This window comes from Ictidomys tridecemlineatus, chromosome 1 (assembly GCF_052094955.1).
Source record: "Ictidomys tridecemlineatus isolate mIctTri1 chromosome 1, mIctTri1.hap1, whole genome shotgun sequence".
Lineage (NCBI taxonomy): Eukaryota > Metazoa > Chordata > Mammalia > Rodentia > Sciuridae > Ictidomys > Ictidomys tridecemlineatus.
In genome coordinates this window covers 162,491,936-162,511,064 of record NC_135477.1, presented here as the reverse complement: position 1 = coordinate 162,511,064, position 19,129 = coordinate 162,491,936, and the positions used below count along the sequence as shown (strand labels likewise).

At 38.4% G+C, this 19,129-nt stretch overlaps 1 pseudogene; it reads right to left on the bottom strand.

Annotated features, from left to right (window-relative positions):
- The window catches only part of LOC144367187 (transient receptor potential cation channel subfamily M member 8-like), a 484,089-nt pseudogene that overhangs the window by 313,622 nt on the left and 151,338 nt on the right, over positions 1-19,129 (bottom strand).

Sequence of the window (19,129 nt, the reverse complement as noted above, 5' to 3'; positions counted from 1 at the left end):
TCAGTCATACTGAGAGTAGTGACTGCTACACCTCATCAGAGCCCCCACTGGAGGGGACTGCCATGACACCTGTCTTTTTACTATACCGTCACCCTGCCCACCAGTGAAGGAACCTGACCCAGAGACAACAGAGCCACAATCATCAGTTGTCTCCAACATGGCTTGGTAAAAAGACTGGTTAAGCTAACCATATTTTCAACCTCGGGAATTCAACTTGAGGAAGTGTGCAAAGAACCACATGACTCACCTTGGCAAATGAAACTGAATGGCCGAGAGGTACTGTTAGAGATCTTGGCAAGCCCAGGTTACAAAGGAGCTACACAATGGAGGAGAGGAGATAGAGCCACTGTGGTGGGCGGGGAGGAATGAGAAGTAACAAAGAGCACAGAGAATACAAAGAAAAGCTAAGCAACTCATTAGGAAGAAGAAAATAGCATATATGCAAATTGGAAAGCAGAGATGCCCTCTCAATAGGGCTATCTGATCATGAGAAAAGAGAGGAGCCAGCCCTTTAGTCATCCTGAGTTCCTGAGGCTTTCTTAGCTCCTTCTTTCTGTTGCAGTTTCAATTCATACTTTATCATTGTAATAATTTTATTGGCTGTGTTTTCTTAATACAAATTAATTTAAATATATTGTAGAATATTAAGAAAAGGAAAATGAGAGGAAGAAAACACAGGTTCATCCGTGATTCTATATCTAAAGCTAACCACTAAATAGTCTTCATTTTTTCTTCTACTAATTTTTATAAGATCAGGTGGTCTATATTATTTGGCAAAATAGTTTTTCACACTAATTTGAGACCTCGAAATATTAATAATATTAACAATATTTAATGAACATTATCTATGTAATCGTTAAAATGTATTTTTAATGACTACATGATAATTTGATCTTATAGATAAACCATAATTAATTTAACCAAGTCTTTCATTTTGGATATCTATGGTGATTTAATTGTCACTACATAGAGGAATAAATCTCCTTGTACAGATATCTTTTTGAGTAATCTTTACAAATTTGATAGATCTGACTTTAATTCATATTTAGTAAATTACTGGGGGAGCTAAACATTTAATGTGTCAATTGGCCTTTTATATATTCTCTTGTTAATGTCCTATTTATGCAACTTTTTTTTTGCTAGTTTCTTTCACTTATATCTAGAAGTTGTTTATTTATTGAGGATATTAACCTTTGTCTTATAGAGTAGGAATATTTTCCTCGATTTGCCTTTCCATTTTGTTTATTGTGTGAGGGACATCCAAAAGCCATTTACAATCTGTATCTCACTAGCCCCCCTCCTATGATCACCAGCCTTCCTTACAGCCGAAAGTGGTCATGAGATCCATTATGGCCAATAAATATGAAAGGAAGTTGCTAGTGAGAATTTGGGATTTTTCTTTAATAAAGAATAGTCTTTGCTGACACACCTCTTAGAGATTTTGCCTATTAGACTGGAAGTAGAACTTGAGCCTAAAGGCAGAGCAAAAAGCATGTAACCAGGAAGTAATTTGTAGAAGGACCATGTTCTACACTCCCAGGAGAGGAACTGGAAAGATGGAGATAGCCCAGTGAGCCACATCATCAGTCGTATTACCACCTTCCATATTACTAGTTGCTTGAGATAAATCATTATCTGTTTAGCAGAGATTTAAGTGAGGCTTTTTATAATTATTAGCCATAGATATTTTTAATAAAAAATCACGATATTTTTATGAACATAATTTTAATATAATAAAAATCTATACAATTTTTTCTAAGCATACAAAGTGAGAACCAAGCTCCAAAAATAAATGAATGAATGGTTTATAACTTCTGACCTGTGAAGAAATATTTTCCTTACCTCTGAGATTTTGTCAGTGTTCAGAAGCGTTTGCTTTTAATACTTGCTTGTGTTTTATTTTTAAACCATAAGTCCATCTGAGAATTGTGGAGTGAATTGGAGGAATTTTTCTCTAAATGACAATCTAATTTTTAAAGCACAGTTTCTTGAGTAATCTTTTGTATGTCCTGAAATGACTTAGGCTCTCACCTTACCTTACTTTAATTATTCAACTTCTATAACAGATTTATATCATGTACAGTAAGCCTGGTATTCCTCATTATCTCCCCCAAAATTCCAAGCTATTATTTCATATTTAATCATCAAGTTAACTTTAGAATGATTTTATTACATTTCAATATAATCTCTTGGAAATTTTAATTGAAATTGAATTAAATCTTTAGATCATTGATATCTCTAATTATTGATTCTTTTCAGCCATTCATTTGTTCTATTTTCTAATAGATTCTGTGAAATAATGCAAGCCTTCTTTTGTTTGCTTTATATATGAGTACCTTTGAAACCCTTTGACTCAGTCTAAATGTTTTTATTTGATTATTTGTATTATAGATGCATAACCATATCTTCTGATAGAAATGATTTTGTCTTGCTTACTCCAGTTCTAAACCTGTAGCTCTTTGTCTCCGTTTATGTGTTGTCTACAACTACTGAACAATTGCAAAAGAAAGATAGAAAAGGCCATCATGTCTTTAATGGACCTTCCTCAAGTATGACAACACTGTTTATTATGTTGAATGTCCATATAGACAAAGTTCTCTTCAGCATGTAAAGACAGTACACTTCTATTCTCAGGAGATGCTTAATTTTTTTCAAAAGTGTTTTTTGGCATCCATTAAAAAGATCTTCTTTCTTTCCCTCTAAACTATTGTAATCAATTATATGAATATTTCCTAATATGGGAAAATCCTGTAAAACTGGAATGAAAATTCTTGATCATGATGTACTTCTTGAACTTGCTATATTTGCTAACATATCACTTATATTTCTTTTAGAATATAGCTATCATATATCTTCATAATGGACATATTTTCAAAGAAATTAGTTGTGAGTTTCAGTGGTTGTTGTCTTTGTCAGGTTATAGTATAAGATAATGCTCATTCAGGAAATGAAATCGCAAATGTTTCAAATGTTTTCATGGTTAGAAGTAATTTGAAAGCATCTTTAACAGATTGAAACACTCAACATAAAAAGACCTTGAGCCTTTTATTTTCTTTGTCACTTAACTGAAAACTTTTCCAACTTTTTTGATCATTATTTAGTTTTACCTTGACAGTTTTCACAATTATTGGTATTGACTCTAGCTATAAGTTCTTAAAAATTTTTAACTTTTTTCTACATATTTAGTGAAATCCCATTCTGATTTGTACCTTATGAGTTTTTTCTTTATTTTCTAAGTTTTGAAATCTTGGCTCATAGGTCTATTTTTCATCATTTTTACTCCTCTGCATATACAAACTTTAACATTAGTCCCCCAACATGATGTGATTTTCTGATGTCTCATTTAGTATTCTCCATTGTCTCTAAGTATTACTATTAAAAATTTTACAGTTTTTCCTATCCTTCCATATATTCTTCATTTTTCTTTTTACCTCATCCTATAGCCTCTTCCTTTCATCCATGTTGATTTGATTCTATTGAAGATGTCAAAGAATTTTCTGAATATTAAATCTGGATCCTGACATTGATAATTCTTAGACTTATACATCTGCTTGAATCTTCTTTTTTCACAGTAGTTTGATAGGACATATAAGGTGAGCCACATCTGCCCTTGGAGTTTGTCAAAAAGACTTGGTAAATGGATTGCATTAGTTCCGCACTACCTGTGTCTGACAACCTGGTTGCAATCATTCCCACGGCTGGGGAGCAGTTCCATGTGAACATCTTCACATTAAATTCCTAAATACAGTAAGTCTACTTCTGATATATCACCTCCACTCTAAGATCACATCATTGTCACTACAATGGTTCTTAAATTTTGATGATGGTTGAGCCTCAGATTGATGACTTTGCCAGATTTCTGATTTTGCATTCCCAGCATGGTCCACGGGGTGATTCTGCTGGTCCAGGACCACACCTTGAGAACTATTGATCTATAAAATCACAGTCTGGATCTCTGGACCTCTGGATGAATGTAGGCATAAAATACAATGATTTCTGCAACATATTTCCATCTGGAACACTTTCCCTTCTGCTGTGCTTCACTTGTGGGGGCTTTAGAATAGGAAGCACCACCATAATCCCTCATTCTGCTTCCTACCCAGTTGTTGTAAGATGATGGAGTGTGGGGAGCAGTGGGAGGAGAGAAGATATTGACCCCCGCCTGTAGCTACATTTTACATTGGTATTTATATACATTCAAACCCAGAGACATGGGCAAAGGGAGACTGTGAAGGGCCTTCCCACCATTTTCCAGGTTCTCTCTGTTTCATTTGGCTGGGAAGACATTCATATTTATCTGTGCAGCTATTTTTATGGTTAGTATAGCTTCTCTTTAAATGTTGGCACTTAGTTGTCTGCCCATCTATTTTTAACATTCATAAATATTTCAGTTGATCTTTGGTGAAAGCCATGCCAGAGAATTGGCCAGGCACCATTTTGAACTAAGACATCGTCTTGAAGCAAAGCCTTTTTTTTTTTTTTTCAAAAACTTGACCAAAATAGAAAGCTCAGGGATCCTGAATTCTTAATATTATATCCAGCCCATTTCTGACTCCATAACTCTAAGAGAGAACCCAAAGTCATCAACCTTGTGCAATCGAAGATTCCTGTAACTAAGAGCCACTGCCACTAACTTCATTTCTTATAACCTCTAAATACAACCTTTCATGAAAAGGGGGGAGTGATTTGCTATTGGGGGAATAGGCTTTCCTGTTATATAGGACATGACGATGACAATACTAGGGTCTCCTCTTGCATTTTTAGACCCAATGTGACAGCAAACACCATCACCACTATACCTCTCTCACCACCGACTCTTCTAGAATGCCACCCTCTCTACCCAACCCTCCCAGGCACCACTGAGACTCAGCTGGGATCTACTGAGGAACTGGATGCAAAACAGCTTCCTAGGAGAACATCAGTTACCACACAGCATTCCAAGGACATCGATGCTTTAGGAGAAAAAAAAGATGGGGGGGAAAAATGTTTTCAGGAACTGTTCACAGCCAGTTTATAAAGAAGGAGAGAGCATTCACACACAAGAGAGGAATGTTCAGAAACACGGAAAAGGACATTTCTCTATCGGTGACCATGCCTATTATGTGACATTCAAATACCACAAGTGCTATTCAGCTGCTTGTAAGTCACGATAGGTGAGCAAAAACACTTATCTCCTTTGTAGAAAGGGAAAAGGAGGTGGAGAATCCTTCACACAAAGATCCACTTTGACTTTAAAACACAGGGTAAGCAGTACTAGAAATCTATGTGGACAAAGGCCACCTATTAAGATTCCGAACAAACAGGGAGCCTCAATACTACAAAGCTCCATTGTTAATATGTGGTTAGTTATGTCAAGGACACTAAACAAAGCTGCTTTTCATGTGTCAGTTTGAGCTCTCCCAGTTGATAACCACGGGGACTCCTGGGTCACAACCCCAAATGGGCAGCCATTGTGCAGAAGAAAACAGCAGATGGGCCCCAACACACATAGCACAACTAAGAATCCTTGTGAATCTGGGCCTTGAGCCACCTGGGCTGGGTCTAAGCAAAATTCAGAAGTAGATAAAGTTTTGCATTGGGGTCTGTTTGTTCTCCTCCATACACGTGACAGTCACCTGTTCCAGCGGCTTGGAGTTGTACCTAGAGCCATGTCCTTCCCAGGCAAATCCCTGCCCCTGACTCCAGTGCCCCATGAAAGCCTTCCCTAAGGCCGCTGGTTTCTTCCAGCCTGATAACCTGCTCCATGCTGAGGCACTGATGGCTGCTGAGAGATTAATCAGTCTCTTTGCCAGATAACAGATGCATTTTGTTCCAGACAAAAGTAGCATTTTAACAGCTGCTTTCAATGCCTAATCCCCATTAGGCTGGGAGGTGAACTTTAGGGTGGTTGAGGAGGGACGTCTCCTTGAGTCATGGCAGCTTCCATGAAGGAACAAGACGGATCTGCTTTCACCCCTATCACATTGCACCGAGGTTGGGACAGTGTCTCCACAGTCCTTGGCTTCACTAGTGATTTGCAAGTATGAATAAGAAATCTGCAGAAGAGAGACAGAAAATGAGGTCCCACCCAAGCCTGCCATAATCTGAGCTGTTCCATGACCTTCCCTAGAAAACCCTCTTGTCACAACCTGAAAGACAAATGCACTGCCAAAGTGAGGAACTGGCCCTGGACAGTAGTGAATTCCACTCTCCTTCTCCTTACACAGCAGCCTCGGTCTGCCATCTTGAACCACCCATCCAAGTATTGACTTTGTTCTAGGAGCCAAAGGCCAAGTGTCTTCCCTTCCTCTGAAGACCACAGAGCACTCCAGGCAGCCTGCTGTGCGGGATGCAGAACCTTTGTCAGTGCAGGAGCACAATGAGCCTGTGAGTGAATGGATGTCCAGGCAGAGAATACGGAGGCCCCAACTCACCCTGCACAGTCAAGAGGGAAGCAAAAAAAGATTGGCCTCCGAGAGCCCCTCCCAGAAAGTTAGGAGGGCACCCAACACAATGTTGATCCCCTCAGCCAGCGCTGCTAAGAGCCCACATCGACTGTTTTACCAGAGTGGAGTTCATTGTAGGGATTGCTATATTAAGCTGCTTTCAAATTCTATAGAGGAAAGGTGAAGGAAAGGGACCTGAATTTCCATTCAATAGGACAATAATGGAAGTAGGAGTGAAAGAGCATCTTCTGGAAGGAGTGGAAACCATGCCAAGCAAGTCTTCAGAAATAACCCTTTCTCCAACCCCCCCCCACTCCCGCCCAGGGTCCGTTGCAAGCTCATTGCCACTCATTTGTTAGGACTGTCACAAAATACTTCTTGTTAACTGTGGTCCCTGCCCTGAGTTTGTCCAGACTCCACTCAGTCCTCCACAGCATTTCCTGAGCTCTTATTCTGGAAATAAACGTGCCCCTGCTTGTTGGGATCTGCTAGTTCCTTACCTGCAGAACAGGGGCTCAGTGTCTCCACGTGGCTCTAAAGCTGCTTCTCAAGCTGCATTGCCACACCACTCCCATCTGGTCCCAAGAGCTCCAATCTCTCTGAATAGATCAGGTTCATTGGAGCCAGTCATATTATTCCCACTCAGGATCCTAAGCCACTGGGATATTTCTTTTTGCCCCAATACCCTTCTGTGCCTGTGTGGACTGTGTGTCCCTCAGCCACACCACGCTGCCTCTAGCAGCTTGGAGTTGTACCTAGAGCCACCTCCTTCCCAGGCAAATCCCAGAAGTCTTCTTTCTGAGTGTCTGCTCCCCTGGGGTGCCACTATACCCCTTCATCCTAGTCTGCTGCAGATTGTGGTATGATATTCTGATCCTGTGTCTTCCCCCACTCACCTCTGAAATAAGGAGGATGTCTCATGATCCAATTTAGAGTCTGGAATTAAACAGAGGTTCAGTACATGTTTAATGAAGGAGGAGCCCTGGGAAAAAGAAGTCTTCTTCATTCTTAGATTTCTGATTCCATCAGAGTAGCCGGCTGAAGTGATTCCTAAACACTGTGGACCCCACAAACCCCCTTCTCACACTGACACTCCTTCCTATTGGTTTTCCTGCCTTTGGTCTCTTGTCTGTCTCCCCAGGGAGCTTCTCCTCACCTGGGATGCCACCTCTCCATACTTAGAATCATGGTTGGAACCTACCTTCATCCCTGCAGTCTCTTCCTTTGCCCTCAGGCCTGATGATCCCCTCTGCCTTATCCCACCAGATTAAGGGCATATGTCACATTACGCTTTTCTGTTGCTGGAGTTCTCAAGTTTTTGTTGTTGTTATGGATGTTTTTCTTTTCCCTTGGGTGCATGTTCTGGGTCCCTGATTGGAGCCCGGGATCCCTAGGAGCATAAACTACTGAATCCTCCCAAAACTTACCCTGTGCATTTCAATAGGTCAGATCATGTTTAAGGGGAAAAGGGGAGAACACAAAACCATCTGCTCCTCTTTAGTTTAGATTCAATTTGGGGATAATTACATGAATCATCAAAGGATACATTGCTGTGTTACACTTTTCTAGAGGATTTAATTACTTTTTGACAATTTGCAAGGCAGAGAGCTACAAAGTAAGTAAAGTGCTAACTGGAGCCAGCCAAACTCAGAGCCATTCCCAAATGAAGATCAGAATCTTTGAAAAGATAACAGGACAACTTGAGACAAACGGGATGCCTTATTCCAGAGTTGTTTTTTAGACACAACTTTGCAGGAAATGAAATATTCTTAGAGCCCAAACTCCAGATACCATGTCCAAGGTGTTTAATGTAGCTTATAAGTTTCCTTCTTCAGTTCTCTGGGGTGAAGTCAGCCTATTTGGGTCCTTTGCTTTCTTGGGTGCAATTCACTCTTAAGAGGTTGCCAAAATCTGGTAGGCATAAAGAAATAGACACTGTAACAGACAGCCTACTAACACCACCAAATCTAGCCCCTGCTGCCATCTCCCTGACATTGGGAAGCCTATTGGAGAGAGAGAATTCCTGTCAGTAACTCCAGGCAGGACACTTTTTGCTTTGTGCTGAACCTCAAGGAGGCATGTATTCATGCGTTCATGATAGTTTATAATAGTCTTGTTACAGCATGTTACACTGTTACAGATAAGCACAGCTCCATTGCATTGTTAAAACAGCCATCCATTGCCACCCACCTGCCAGGTACTTGCCAGGGATCATGCCTGAGCTGAGGATGGGGAATGGCATCCCTGACTCAAGGAGCTCGGGTCTTGCTGAGAAAACAGGCATTCTTGAGGCAATCACAACTACGATGAGTGACACAGAAGTAAGATAAAAGTTCCCATGGGCACAGAAAAAGAGAGGGGTGGTGAGAGAGAGAGATAGAGATAGAGAGAGAGAGAGAGAGAGAGAGAGAGAGAGAGAGAGAGAGTAAACATAATTGGTCTGGGGAGAAAAACAGAAAGGTCACCTGGAGATGTGACTCTTACATTGAGGCCTAAGGATTACAAGAATGTAGTCAAAGAAGGGGGAAGAAACCGAGGGAATAGCAGTCAGAGGCCGGAGGCTGGAGAATGAAAGACAATAGAAAGAATGAGAGCATACGTGAAGCACAGTATGAAGAAAACATGGCTGAGATCAGGTAAGAAAGGTAAAAACATCATGCTTTAACCACATTCCAGGAACCAATCTAGGTGCTTTTCTTATCTCACCTGCTGGAACCCTCCTAATAACCTTGGATACCTTTATCAACCCCATGGGACTGAGGAAATTGGGTGCCCAGGGAGGTTACATCTCTTACCCGTGATCCCCTTGCACAGAGTGGCACCGCTGGGATTTAAGCCCATGCAGACAGAACACAGATGCATTAGCTTCTCTGCCCTCCTGGGGTGCAGGTTAAATCAAGCAAAGCTTTGTGGGATTTCATCCTCAGATGAATGAGAAGGAATCCAAGAGTCGTGAGCTAAGAAACGTCATCATCATTCTTGAACCTTAAAAAAGTTTCTCTGGCTGCTATCTGGAGAATGGACTGGAGAAGACAAGAATGATTAGAGGTACCCCTGAGAAAAATAGTTGTAGTTATTTGAAGGAGAGAGGATGATCGCTTGGGACCAGGCAGAAGCAGTGGAGGCAGAGGAAAGTAAATGGACCCAAAAGATGTTCAGGTATTTGGTGTGAAAATGTCAGGCTTGACTGGTTGACAAGATGTAACCAGAAGGCAGACCAGACCACTTGGCTAGATGTTTTCATATGCTTTAAATTTAATACTGGCAACAATTATAGGTAATGATCTAATTTCAAGGTCAGAGAGCTCTAAATGGTAAAGACAGGGTTTGAACTCAGAATTTGAAGCACTTATTTATATGCTTATCTTTCTTATTCTTCAAAGTCTAGGCCAATAACTTGGTCATGCTGTATTTCCAGCCCACGAAACCCATGCTGGGCACGTGGCTGGGACTCTGTAAATTGTTAATTAATGTGCAGGAGGAAAGGAGTGCATGGGCTCCAGCTCTGCCCTGACATATCGTCTCTTACGAAATCATCACACAGTGGGCAGATTCCCTGTCCTCATCAGGGCCATCAGTATCTTCCAGGCCTAGTGAACAGAGAGGCCCAGATGGCGACACCTGCCCACTGGCCCTCTCTCACCTGACCATCTGGAGTCTTATGTCTGTACTTCCCGGCCCCTTCAGTCCTTTAAGTTGAAAAAAAAATTAATCCAAATTAAGCTAGGCAGCTCAGATATTTAAGTTCCTCCAAAGTCTTAATAAATTTTACAAATATTAAACAAGCAAATTAATTTATGTAAAGATCTGTACATATTTGATAAACTTGAACCAATTTAATAAGTCCTTTCCTGTTTTAATAAATTCTGGATTAAGGTTAGACTTCCTACAAAGAGTAAATAAATAAGGAAAATATTTGTTATGTGTGTGTATGTATTGTACCTGCCTTTCAAAGATCAAGAAAAGATTATCTTTGCTGTAAAGACTTGAAACCTCCTGTGTTGTATGCATGTTTGTTGGGAGAGAAGAAGGCAGGTGAACTAGCACGTGCTCAGACTGTCAAGCTGGGGAGGACTTCACAGACGAGAGGGTGTGCCAGGAAGATCACCTGAAGCTCAGACCACACAAAACTTCTAGAGTACGCACACGGGTGAGAGCAGGGTGAGAACAAGAAGGTCCAGAGTACCCACATTTTTTTTTCTTTTTTTAACTGAGGGTTGAAGTCTGGGGCATTCTACCACTGAGCTACATTCCCAGCCCTTTTATTTTGTTTTGTTTTGTTAATTTTGAGACAAGGTCTCACTGAGTTATCAAGGCTGGTCTCAAACTTGGGATCCTTCTGCCTCAGCCCCCTGAGTTTCTGGGATATGTCATTGTGCCTGGTTCCCAACATTCTCTTTTTATGAAGAGCAAAAGCCTCTGCTAATCTTTTTTTTTTTTTTTTTACACTGCTTCCTACATTATCTGAGCCATAAAATCTGCTCACAAATCTCCTCACGTGTTAGCTAGGACATCTATTCTTGCATGAAAACTTCTTTAGTCTCTTATCCACCTCTAGGAAGAGTTGGCTATGGCCATAGATACTCAAGCACCCCTTGAGTATCTACAGGATAGTACTTCTCCGATTGTCTTGTAAGTCCGTGGCATGCAAGTCTGTTGCCCTTATTGCACGGTCAGTTCCTTCATGGTATGATCAGCAGCAGCCTGCCTTCTTTTACTGAATATCTATTGAGGAACAAACACTATCTGTTAGGTGATAGGTGATACATCATATAATGATGATGCAATGGAGAAAAGGTAATAAACATCAGTTCTTGCTTTCATGAGGTTTACCATCTAGCTGGGTATAGTAGACATTGTCAGTGTTTGCATTAGTCAGCTTTCTGTTACTGTAACAAAAAGCCTGAGGTAATTGACTTAAAAGGGTTTATTTGGGGTTCATAGTTTTGGTGATTTGCGTCCATGGTTCTTTAACTCTATTACTTGTGGATCTACAGCAACATGGTACTTCACGGAGGAAACACATGGCAGAGGAACCCTATTTATTTTATGGCGACTGGGAAGTGAAAGACAGAAAGGAAGACATCAGTTTCTCACAATCCCCTTGAAGGGATCTCACTATGACCTAAGGTCTTCCATTAGGCCCCACTTCTTAAAGGTTCTTCCACCTTCCGAGAGCACCAAGCTGACAACATTCTCTTAATGGAACTTTCTCATATTTCCCATATCACTTTCTCCATTTTCTTTTCTTCTGCTGATTCAATTTCTGGTGGTCTTCTTCCCTGCTTTCAGATAGTCCCCTTCCCACTGTGTCTTCACATGCCCTTTCCTGAGTACATAGTGAATGAGTTCTTATAATTATGGATACTAATCTTATAAGATTAGGGACAACCCTTATGACTTCATTTAACATTAATTATCTTCTCAAGGTCCCATCTTTGGAGACAGTTGCATTGGGTGTTAGGGTTTCGACATAACCCTTTTGAAGAGGCACAAACATTCAGACCACAAGAGGGGATATCTTAGTCTGTCTTCTCCTGCTATAATTAGATAAAACAGGTAATTTATAAAGAAAATGAATTTATTTCTTCAAGTTCCAGAAGTCTGGACTCACTTTCCCACTTTCTACTACCATTGCCTGGGCCCATATCCCAACAAAACACTATTTGCAACTATTTGAATCCTTTCTTCAGAGTTTGCTTCTGAGGAAACCTAAACCAAGACACTGGAGGATACACAGTTGAATGAGGAAGTCTGTGACCTCTACCTGCTGGCCTTCCTACCCTATGCAGTCCTCATCCCTTTAATGTGTGATTTACTGACTTGTTTCTGGTAAACCAAATATGGCATATGTGATGGAATCTCACATCTGAAATCAGGCTGTTCAAAGTTGGTGGCTTCCATCTGGGTGCTCTGTCACTTTCTGGGGAAAGCCAATCACCATGCTGTGATGCAATTCCTGGGAGAGTTCCACAGAGGAAGGAACTGAGGCTGGCCAGCTCCACATGAATGAGCTTGGGAACAGATCTGAGTCTTGCAGGCAGTCCAGTGAGTGAGTGGGGAAGGGTATCCTTCTCCAGTCAAGCCTTGAGGTGTCTGTGGCCCCAACACCTTGTGAAAGGTGTTGAGCCAGAACTACCCAAGGAAGCAGCACCTAGATTCCTGACCCACCGGAGATAATAAATGTTTGTTGTGTTCACCTGCTAAATCTGGGGTCATCTGCAATAGTAGAACACTACTACAAGGGATGTGAAGGAACTCTAGGAAGAAGACAATGGGATTATTTCATGGCCTGTCTTCCTTTATCTCAAGTTCAATCCCAGCACTGGAAAAAAAATAAATGTGGCCTAGAGTAGGGAGGAAAGCCTGCCACCACCCTATTCCACTTACAACTTGAGGACTTTTCTTCCAGGTCAGCTTTTTAAAACCTCTGCCCACACCCTCAGAAAAGCCCTAGATTCTTCCTAGGCAAACAATTGCAGAATAAAAGACTGTTCGATGCAAAATGAAAGTTCCCAAAGCTACCCTCCTTTCCTATGGGACTTCATTTGGAACGAATAACACAACTGCCTGCTCACTTGCCAGGAGTTCATGCTAGGAGCTGTGTCCATTGTGAATACAACTGCTTCCGAGACACTGATAGGGGCACAAGTTGGCAAAACTGCCCTTTGTTGCCAGTCCTCTCTGGGCCTGATATTTTTCCAAAAACTTCTACCTTCGTCAAAATTATTTGAAAGCCACAAACTAGCAAAGCTTACTCAAGAAGAAATGGAACTCTTGTGCATTGCTTAGAGCAATGCAAAATTTTAAACTACTTTGAAGCATTTGGAAGCTTCTTGTCAAATTAAATATATACTTACTATATTACCCATCAGTCCCAAAACTTTGTACATGCATTGACTTGTACATGAATTTTCATGGCATTTTTATTCATTATGTTCAAAACCTTGGTGGGAGAGATGTCCCCAGTTGGTAAACAGAGAGAAATTTGTTTATTCATTAAAAAGAATAGCATAAATATTTAAAAAGCAGTACAACAACATGCATGAATCTCAAAAGCATTGTGTTAAATGAGAGATGTCAGGCACAAAGAGTAAGGAATGACTCCATTTATATGCAATTCTAGAAAAGGTAAAACTACAGTGACAGAAAACAGATGGATTATTGCCAAGAAAGTATTAACTACAAACTGGCAAAAGAGTACTTATTTGGGTTATGGAAATATTCTACATGATCACTGTAGTGAGAGTTATATAACTGCATACAATTTGTCAAATGTTATTGCATTGCACAGTGAGAAGTGGTGAATTTTATCATATGCCTCAATGAAACGGTTTTTTTTTTTAATAACAATTTTCTCTTTTAAAAGATTTGGAACGATGTGAGGATAATACAAGTCCATATTCTTTGATTACAAAATAATAATTCAGTGGAACAAGTGAACTGCTGAAGAAATAATAGTGAAACTTGATCTGTGATGTAGAAGATTCTTTTAAGAAATTCTCCCAAAATAAAGAACCTAAAGACAAAAATACTAGTACTTGAGAAAGAAATGACAGAAGTCATGGGAGATGGAGCCAAGAAAATCGATATCAGTATGAAAAGATGTTCAGAAGAAAAGAGTGGAGGGTGAGAGAAAACTAATAATCAAAAAACTAATAGATGAAAAGTTTCCACATTGGAGAAAGACCTAATCCTTCACATTGAAATTATTTGCCAAGTATCAGAGGGAGTAGGGAAATGATCCATAGTTTAAAATGTGTGAAACCCTAAGAATTAAAGAACATATATTATTTGATTTCCAGATAATTTAATTTTCATTTTAAAAAAATTCAGCTGGGTGCAGTGGCTCACACATGTAATCCCAGTAGCTGTGGAGGCTGAGGCAGGGGGATTATGAGTTCAAAGACAGCTGCAGCAATTTAACAAGGCTCTAAGCAATTTAGCAAGATCCTGTCTCCAAATAAAATATAAAAAAAGGGCTGGGGATGTGGCTCAGTGGTTGACCACCTCTAGTTCTATCCTCAGTACTAATCAACAAACAAACAAACCCAGACTATCATTAAATCCTCACTAACAACACTAAGAAGGAAAAGGAAAAAAAATACATTTATATGTAATTCTTAAATCAAAAGTCTGCCACGGAATTCTATGTTCACTATAGCAAACATTTCTGTGTGGGTACTGTATTAGGCTGCTTTCTGTCACTGTGACAAACTGCCTGAGATAAATGACTTAAAGGAGGAAAGATTTATTTTCAATTCATGGACACTTGGCCCTGTTGCTTTGGGCCTAAACATCATTGCCAAGCTTCACACCTCATGGCTGCCAGGAAGCAGAAAGAGAAAGAAAGGGGGTGAAAGGAGCTGGGCACAAAGTATACTCTTCTAGGGTATGCTCCCAATAACCTATTCCCTCCAACTATGCTCCATTTCCTAAAGCTTCCACCCCTTCCCACTAGCCCATTAAGCTATGAAACTATAAATGGATTAATCCATTCATGAAGTCAGATCCCTTATGATTCAGTCACCTTTCAAAGACCCCAATTCTGAGCACTGCTATGTTGGAGACTCAGCATTCAACACATGAACTTTGGAAGGATATTTTAAGATCCAAACCATAACGGGTACAAAGAAAATTCTTGACATAAACATTCAGAAGTCCACCATTATATTTCTTTCTTAAAACAAAAACAAAAACAAAAACAAAAACTGGCAAATGGAATGTACATTCAAATGAAGACTTCATGACAGAAGAAGACCTGTGCACAAATTAATTGTGATCAATGAAACCAGGAATAACTACTCCTAAACGAGTGTTGGTGATGTGGCCATGAAAAAAAGAGGAGGTGACATTTAAAAAATAATAGGTATCAATTTGGGAATAAGAAGTCAAATATTTTATGATAATCCAAAGAGATAAATGGAAGTGTGGTTATCTAAGAGGATCATTTAAATTCATGAAACTAGTGATGAAACATGTATTTTTAAAAAAATGTTTATTAAAATTGTAACGATTCTCACTGGTAGAATACAATCAAGATGTTAGAATTCCAAATGGCTTCACACAAGGGAGGAGAGGAGAAAACAACAAAGAGGCATCATTCCAGCAAAGCTAGGGAAAGGGAAAGAAGGATGTGAGAAAGCACAGGATAAACAGCCCGGGAACAATAAAGGGCAGGAGCAAAGCCAAACGCATAACACTTATCCCCAAAGCACCGAGCTGAGTGGGTTAAACTCCCTTATCTGAAGACAAAGGTTCTCAAGTGGGATGGAGAAACATAAAAAAAACCAAAACAAAATTCACTTGAAAATGAAAAGACACCAGAATCACAAGAAAGAAATGTGATTTTTACAGGTAAAAGTTTTTGCTCCACTACAAACACAAAATAAAATAGGTTTAATTATGTTTATAAGGCTGAGTTACCCCCAAAATCAAATCACCATTTCCATGTGCCAAAATTGAAATCAAAATCGCTGCAAAGTTGGAGAGTGAAACAGAAAACTTGATACTTTATCAATTCAAGAAAAGCATTAGAGAGAGAGAGAGAGAGAGAGAGAGAGAGAGAGAGAGAGAGAGAGAGAGAGAGAAGAGAGAGAGAGAGAGAGAGAAGAAAAAAATGGTAAACAGGGGTGGGAAAGGGAGGGAAAAGGAGAGGGCAGGGGATTAGCAAGGATGGTGGAATATGATGGACATCATTATCCAAAGTACATGTAGGAAGACACGAATTGGTGTGAATATACTTTACATATGAAAGAGATATGAAAAGTTGTGCTGTGTATGTGTAATAAGAATTGTAATGCATTCCACTGTCATTTATTTTTTAAAAAATCAATTAAAAATGGTGAACAGAAAAATTAAAAAGATGGTAAATATAATCCATAATTTATTTGTAATCATAGCAGATTTAAATAGATTGAATGAGTCTGTTAAAGATAGAAGCCTCAAAATGATTTTTTAAATTAGTAACAAAAAAATTCCTTTTGTTATTCTGTTTAAAATATCTAAACCAAAATAACATGTTTGAAAAAAAAAACAGGAGATGGCCAAGTGTGGTGGCACATACCTGTAATCCCAGAGACTCAGGAGGCTAAGGCAGGAGGATTGCAAGTTCAAGGCAAGCCTTAGCAACTTAGTGAGGCCCTAAGCAACCTAGCAGGGTCCTGAGGATGTGACTCAGTGGGGAAGCACCCCTGGGTTCAATGCTGGTCTCAAAAAAAAATTTTTTTTTTTAAATGAGATAAAGGAAGACACACTAGACAAACAGTAACCAAATAAAGCTGATTTGGTGTGAGCATCACCAGGTGACATTGGACTTCAGGTGAAAAACCCTCATAGAACTAATGAGAAACACCAGCACATTGAAACAATAACCTAGAAATTAGGTTTACCATCAGGATTCCTGAATAAAGGGTGAAATTCTAAAATTGCTTCTGGTCCACCTTTTTTTTCAAGACTTTATTTTTGAGAACAACCCTTTGTTTTCGCAGGCGATGCCTAGCTTACATTGCTGCACCGACGGAAAGCTCAATATAAATATCTCAGTATGATTCAAAGACCCGCATTTTTTTGTTGTTTTTGATATTTTATTTTATTTTTTAACACATGTATTTGGTATTTTTATTTATTTATTTTTATTGATTTTATTTTTTAAAATACACAACAACAGTAGAATGCATTATAATCCTTATTACATATATAGAGCGAAATTTTTTGTATCTCTGTATATAAAGTATGTTCACACCAATTTATGCCATTATACATGTATTTTTTTGCATTGCAATTCTTAATACACATATCTCTGTTTGTATATGAGGTATGTTGACACCCAATTCAAGTCTTCATACATGTACTTCATTTCTATCTACATTTTCTCTTCTTTTCATGGAACATTTACCATTGACTCTATTCTAGCTATTGTTTTCAAAGGACTGACATCATGTAGCCCAGTTTTACTTAATCTTCAAGGAAAGAAAATTTTATTCAATGTGTTTAAAGAAAAATAAAATTAGAGCAAGACTTTCCTATTTGTTGTATTATATGAGACTAATGTAGCCTTGATGATGCAAATAGAAAATGACAAGACAAAAAATTAAAGCAGACCTATTTCATGAATGAATAAAGAGAAAAAAACAAACAAAATTTAGTAAGTTGAATCCAGCAGTATATTAAAATATGTCATTTTCAAAAAAAGAATTTTATTCCAGAGATGCAAGGATGGTTTAGCATCAAACCCTTCTTAAAAAAAAAAAAAGAAACTGCCTATATTAACAGCTTGAAGGTAAAAAATGCATATGACTAACTCAACACATATAGAATTTGAATAGAATTTAGCACTATACACAAAAGGCTATTAGCTAGCTAGAAATCAAAAAGAATTTCCTTAATGTGACTAAACATATCTTTCAAAAAAGCTACTTGTTACATGATATTGAGTAGTAGGAGATGGAGTTAAGAGATGTCTTTTTTTCTGATTTTAAGGGAAATGCACTTAAAATTTTTACTATGAAGTTTACCCTTATATATGATATGTGCTATAATTTTTGGTCAGTCAGTACCCTTTATCAGATCAAGAAAATCACCCCCTTCCTCATTTATAAGAGTTTTTATTCTGATATTAAATTTTAGCCAAAGCAACAGGACAAGAATAAAACAAAATTATCATTATCTGCAAATAAACTACTAGAATTAATAAGAAATACACCAAGATTTCTAGGCATTTGATAAGCACATAAAAATGAAAAGCATTTAAACATAGGCATAATCAATTGGAAAATGTAATAGGAACCAAAATAAAATCCATACTATAAAAATGCAAAGTATCTTAACAAAATATCACTACCAAAGTGAATCTAACAAACTATATGTAAAATTTTATGAGGAAAATGCATTAAATGTTACTAAAGATCATAAAAAGAAATCCTGAATAAATAGCAAGATAAAAAATGATTATAAATAGAAAAACTCAATACAATAAAATGTTTCTCTATAAATTATTCTATAAATTCAATGTAATTCCAATCAAAATACCAAGAGGATGTTTCTAGGGTATTTTAGCACTATTCTGAAATGTATGAAGAATAGTAAAAGTAGACAAATATCCAAGATAATTCAGAAAAGGAAAAATGAGCAAGAGGATTTGCTTTATGAAAAATCAAAAATTTTTATAAAGTTATAAATAAGGGGGACCAGAGTGGCATAGAGATAGACAAGCAATCAGTGGAACAAATTTGAAACACCAGAAACAGACATGATAAAATACAGGGAAAAAAAACAGCAGCACTTCAAACATCTCACATCATTTGTGTAAATTGGCATAACCATAGTGAAAAGAAATTTGGCAATATTCTAGGACAGCTAAAAAATAAACATGCACATCCCATAACACAGAAACTCTACTTCTAGTCTCACATACTAGAGAACCTCTCACAAACAAATGAGACATTGAAGATTTGTTCATAAAAAAAAAAGTTAGAAATATTGAAATGTGCAATCCAGAGAAGGAATATCAAAATGTGATACATTTGTGTTAAAGAATACTCCACATCAGTTAAAATAAATGAGTAAATCCATACTTATTAACATGGACAGATCTCTGAAAAACCTAGATAGACTGTAAGAAAAGGCCTTGAAATGTAGTGTATGGTATGAGATTTTTTAAGTCATTATTAAAAGCACAAATTTATTACATACTCTTTACAAAG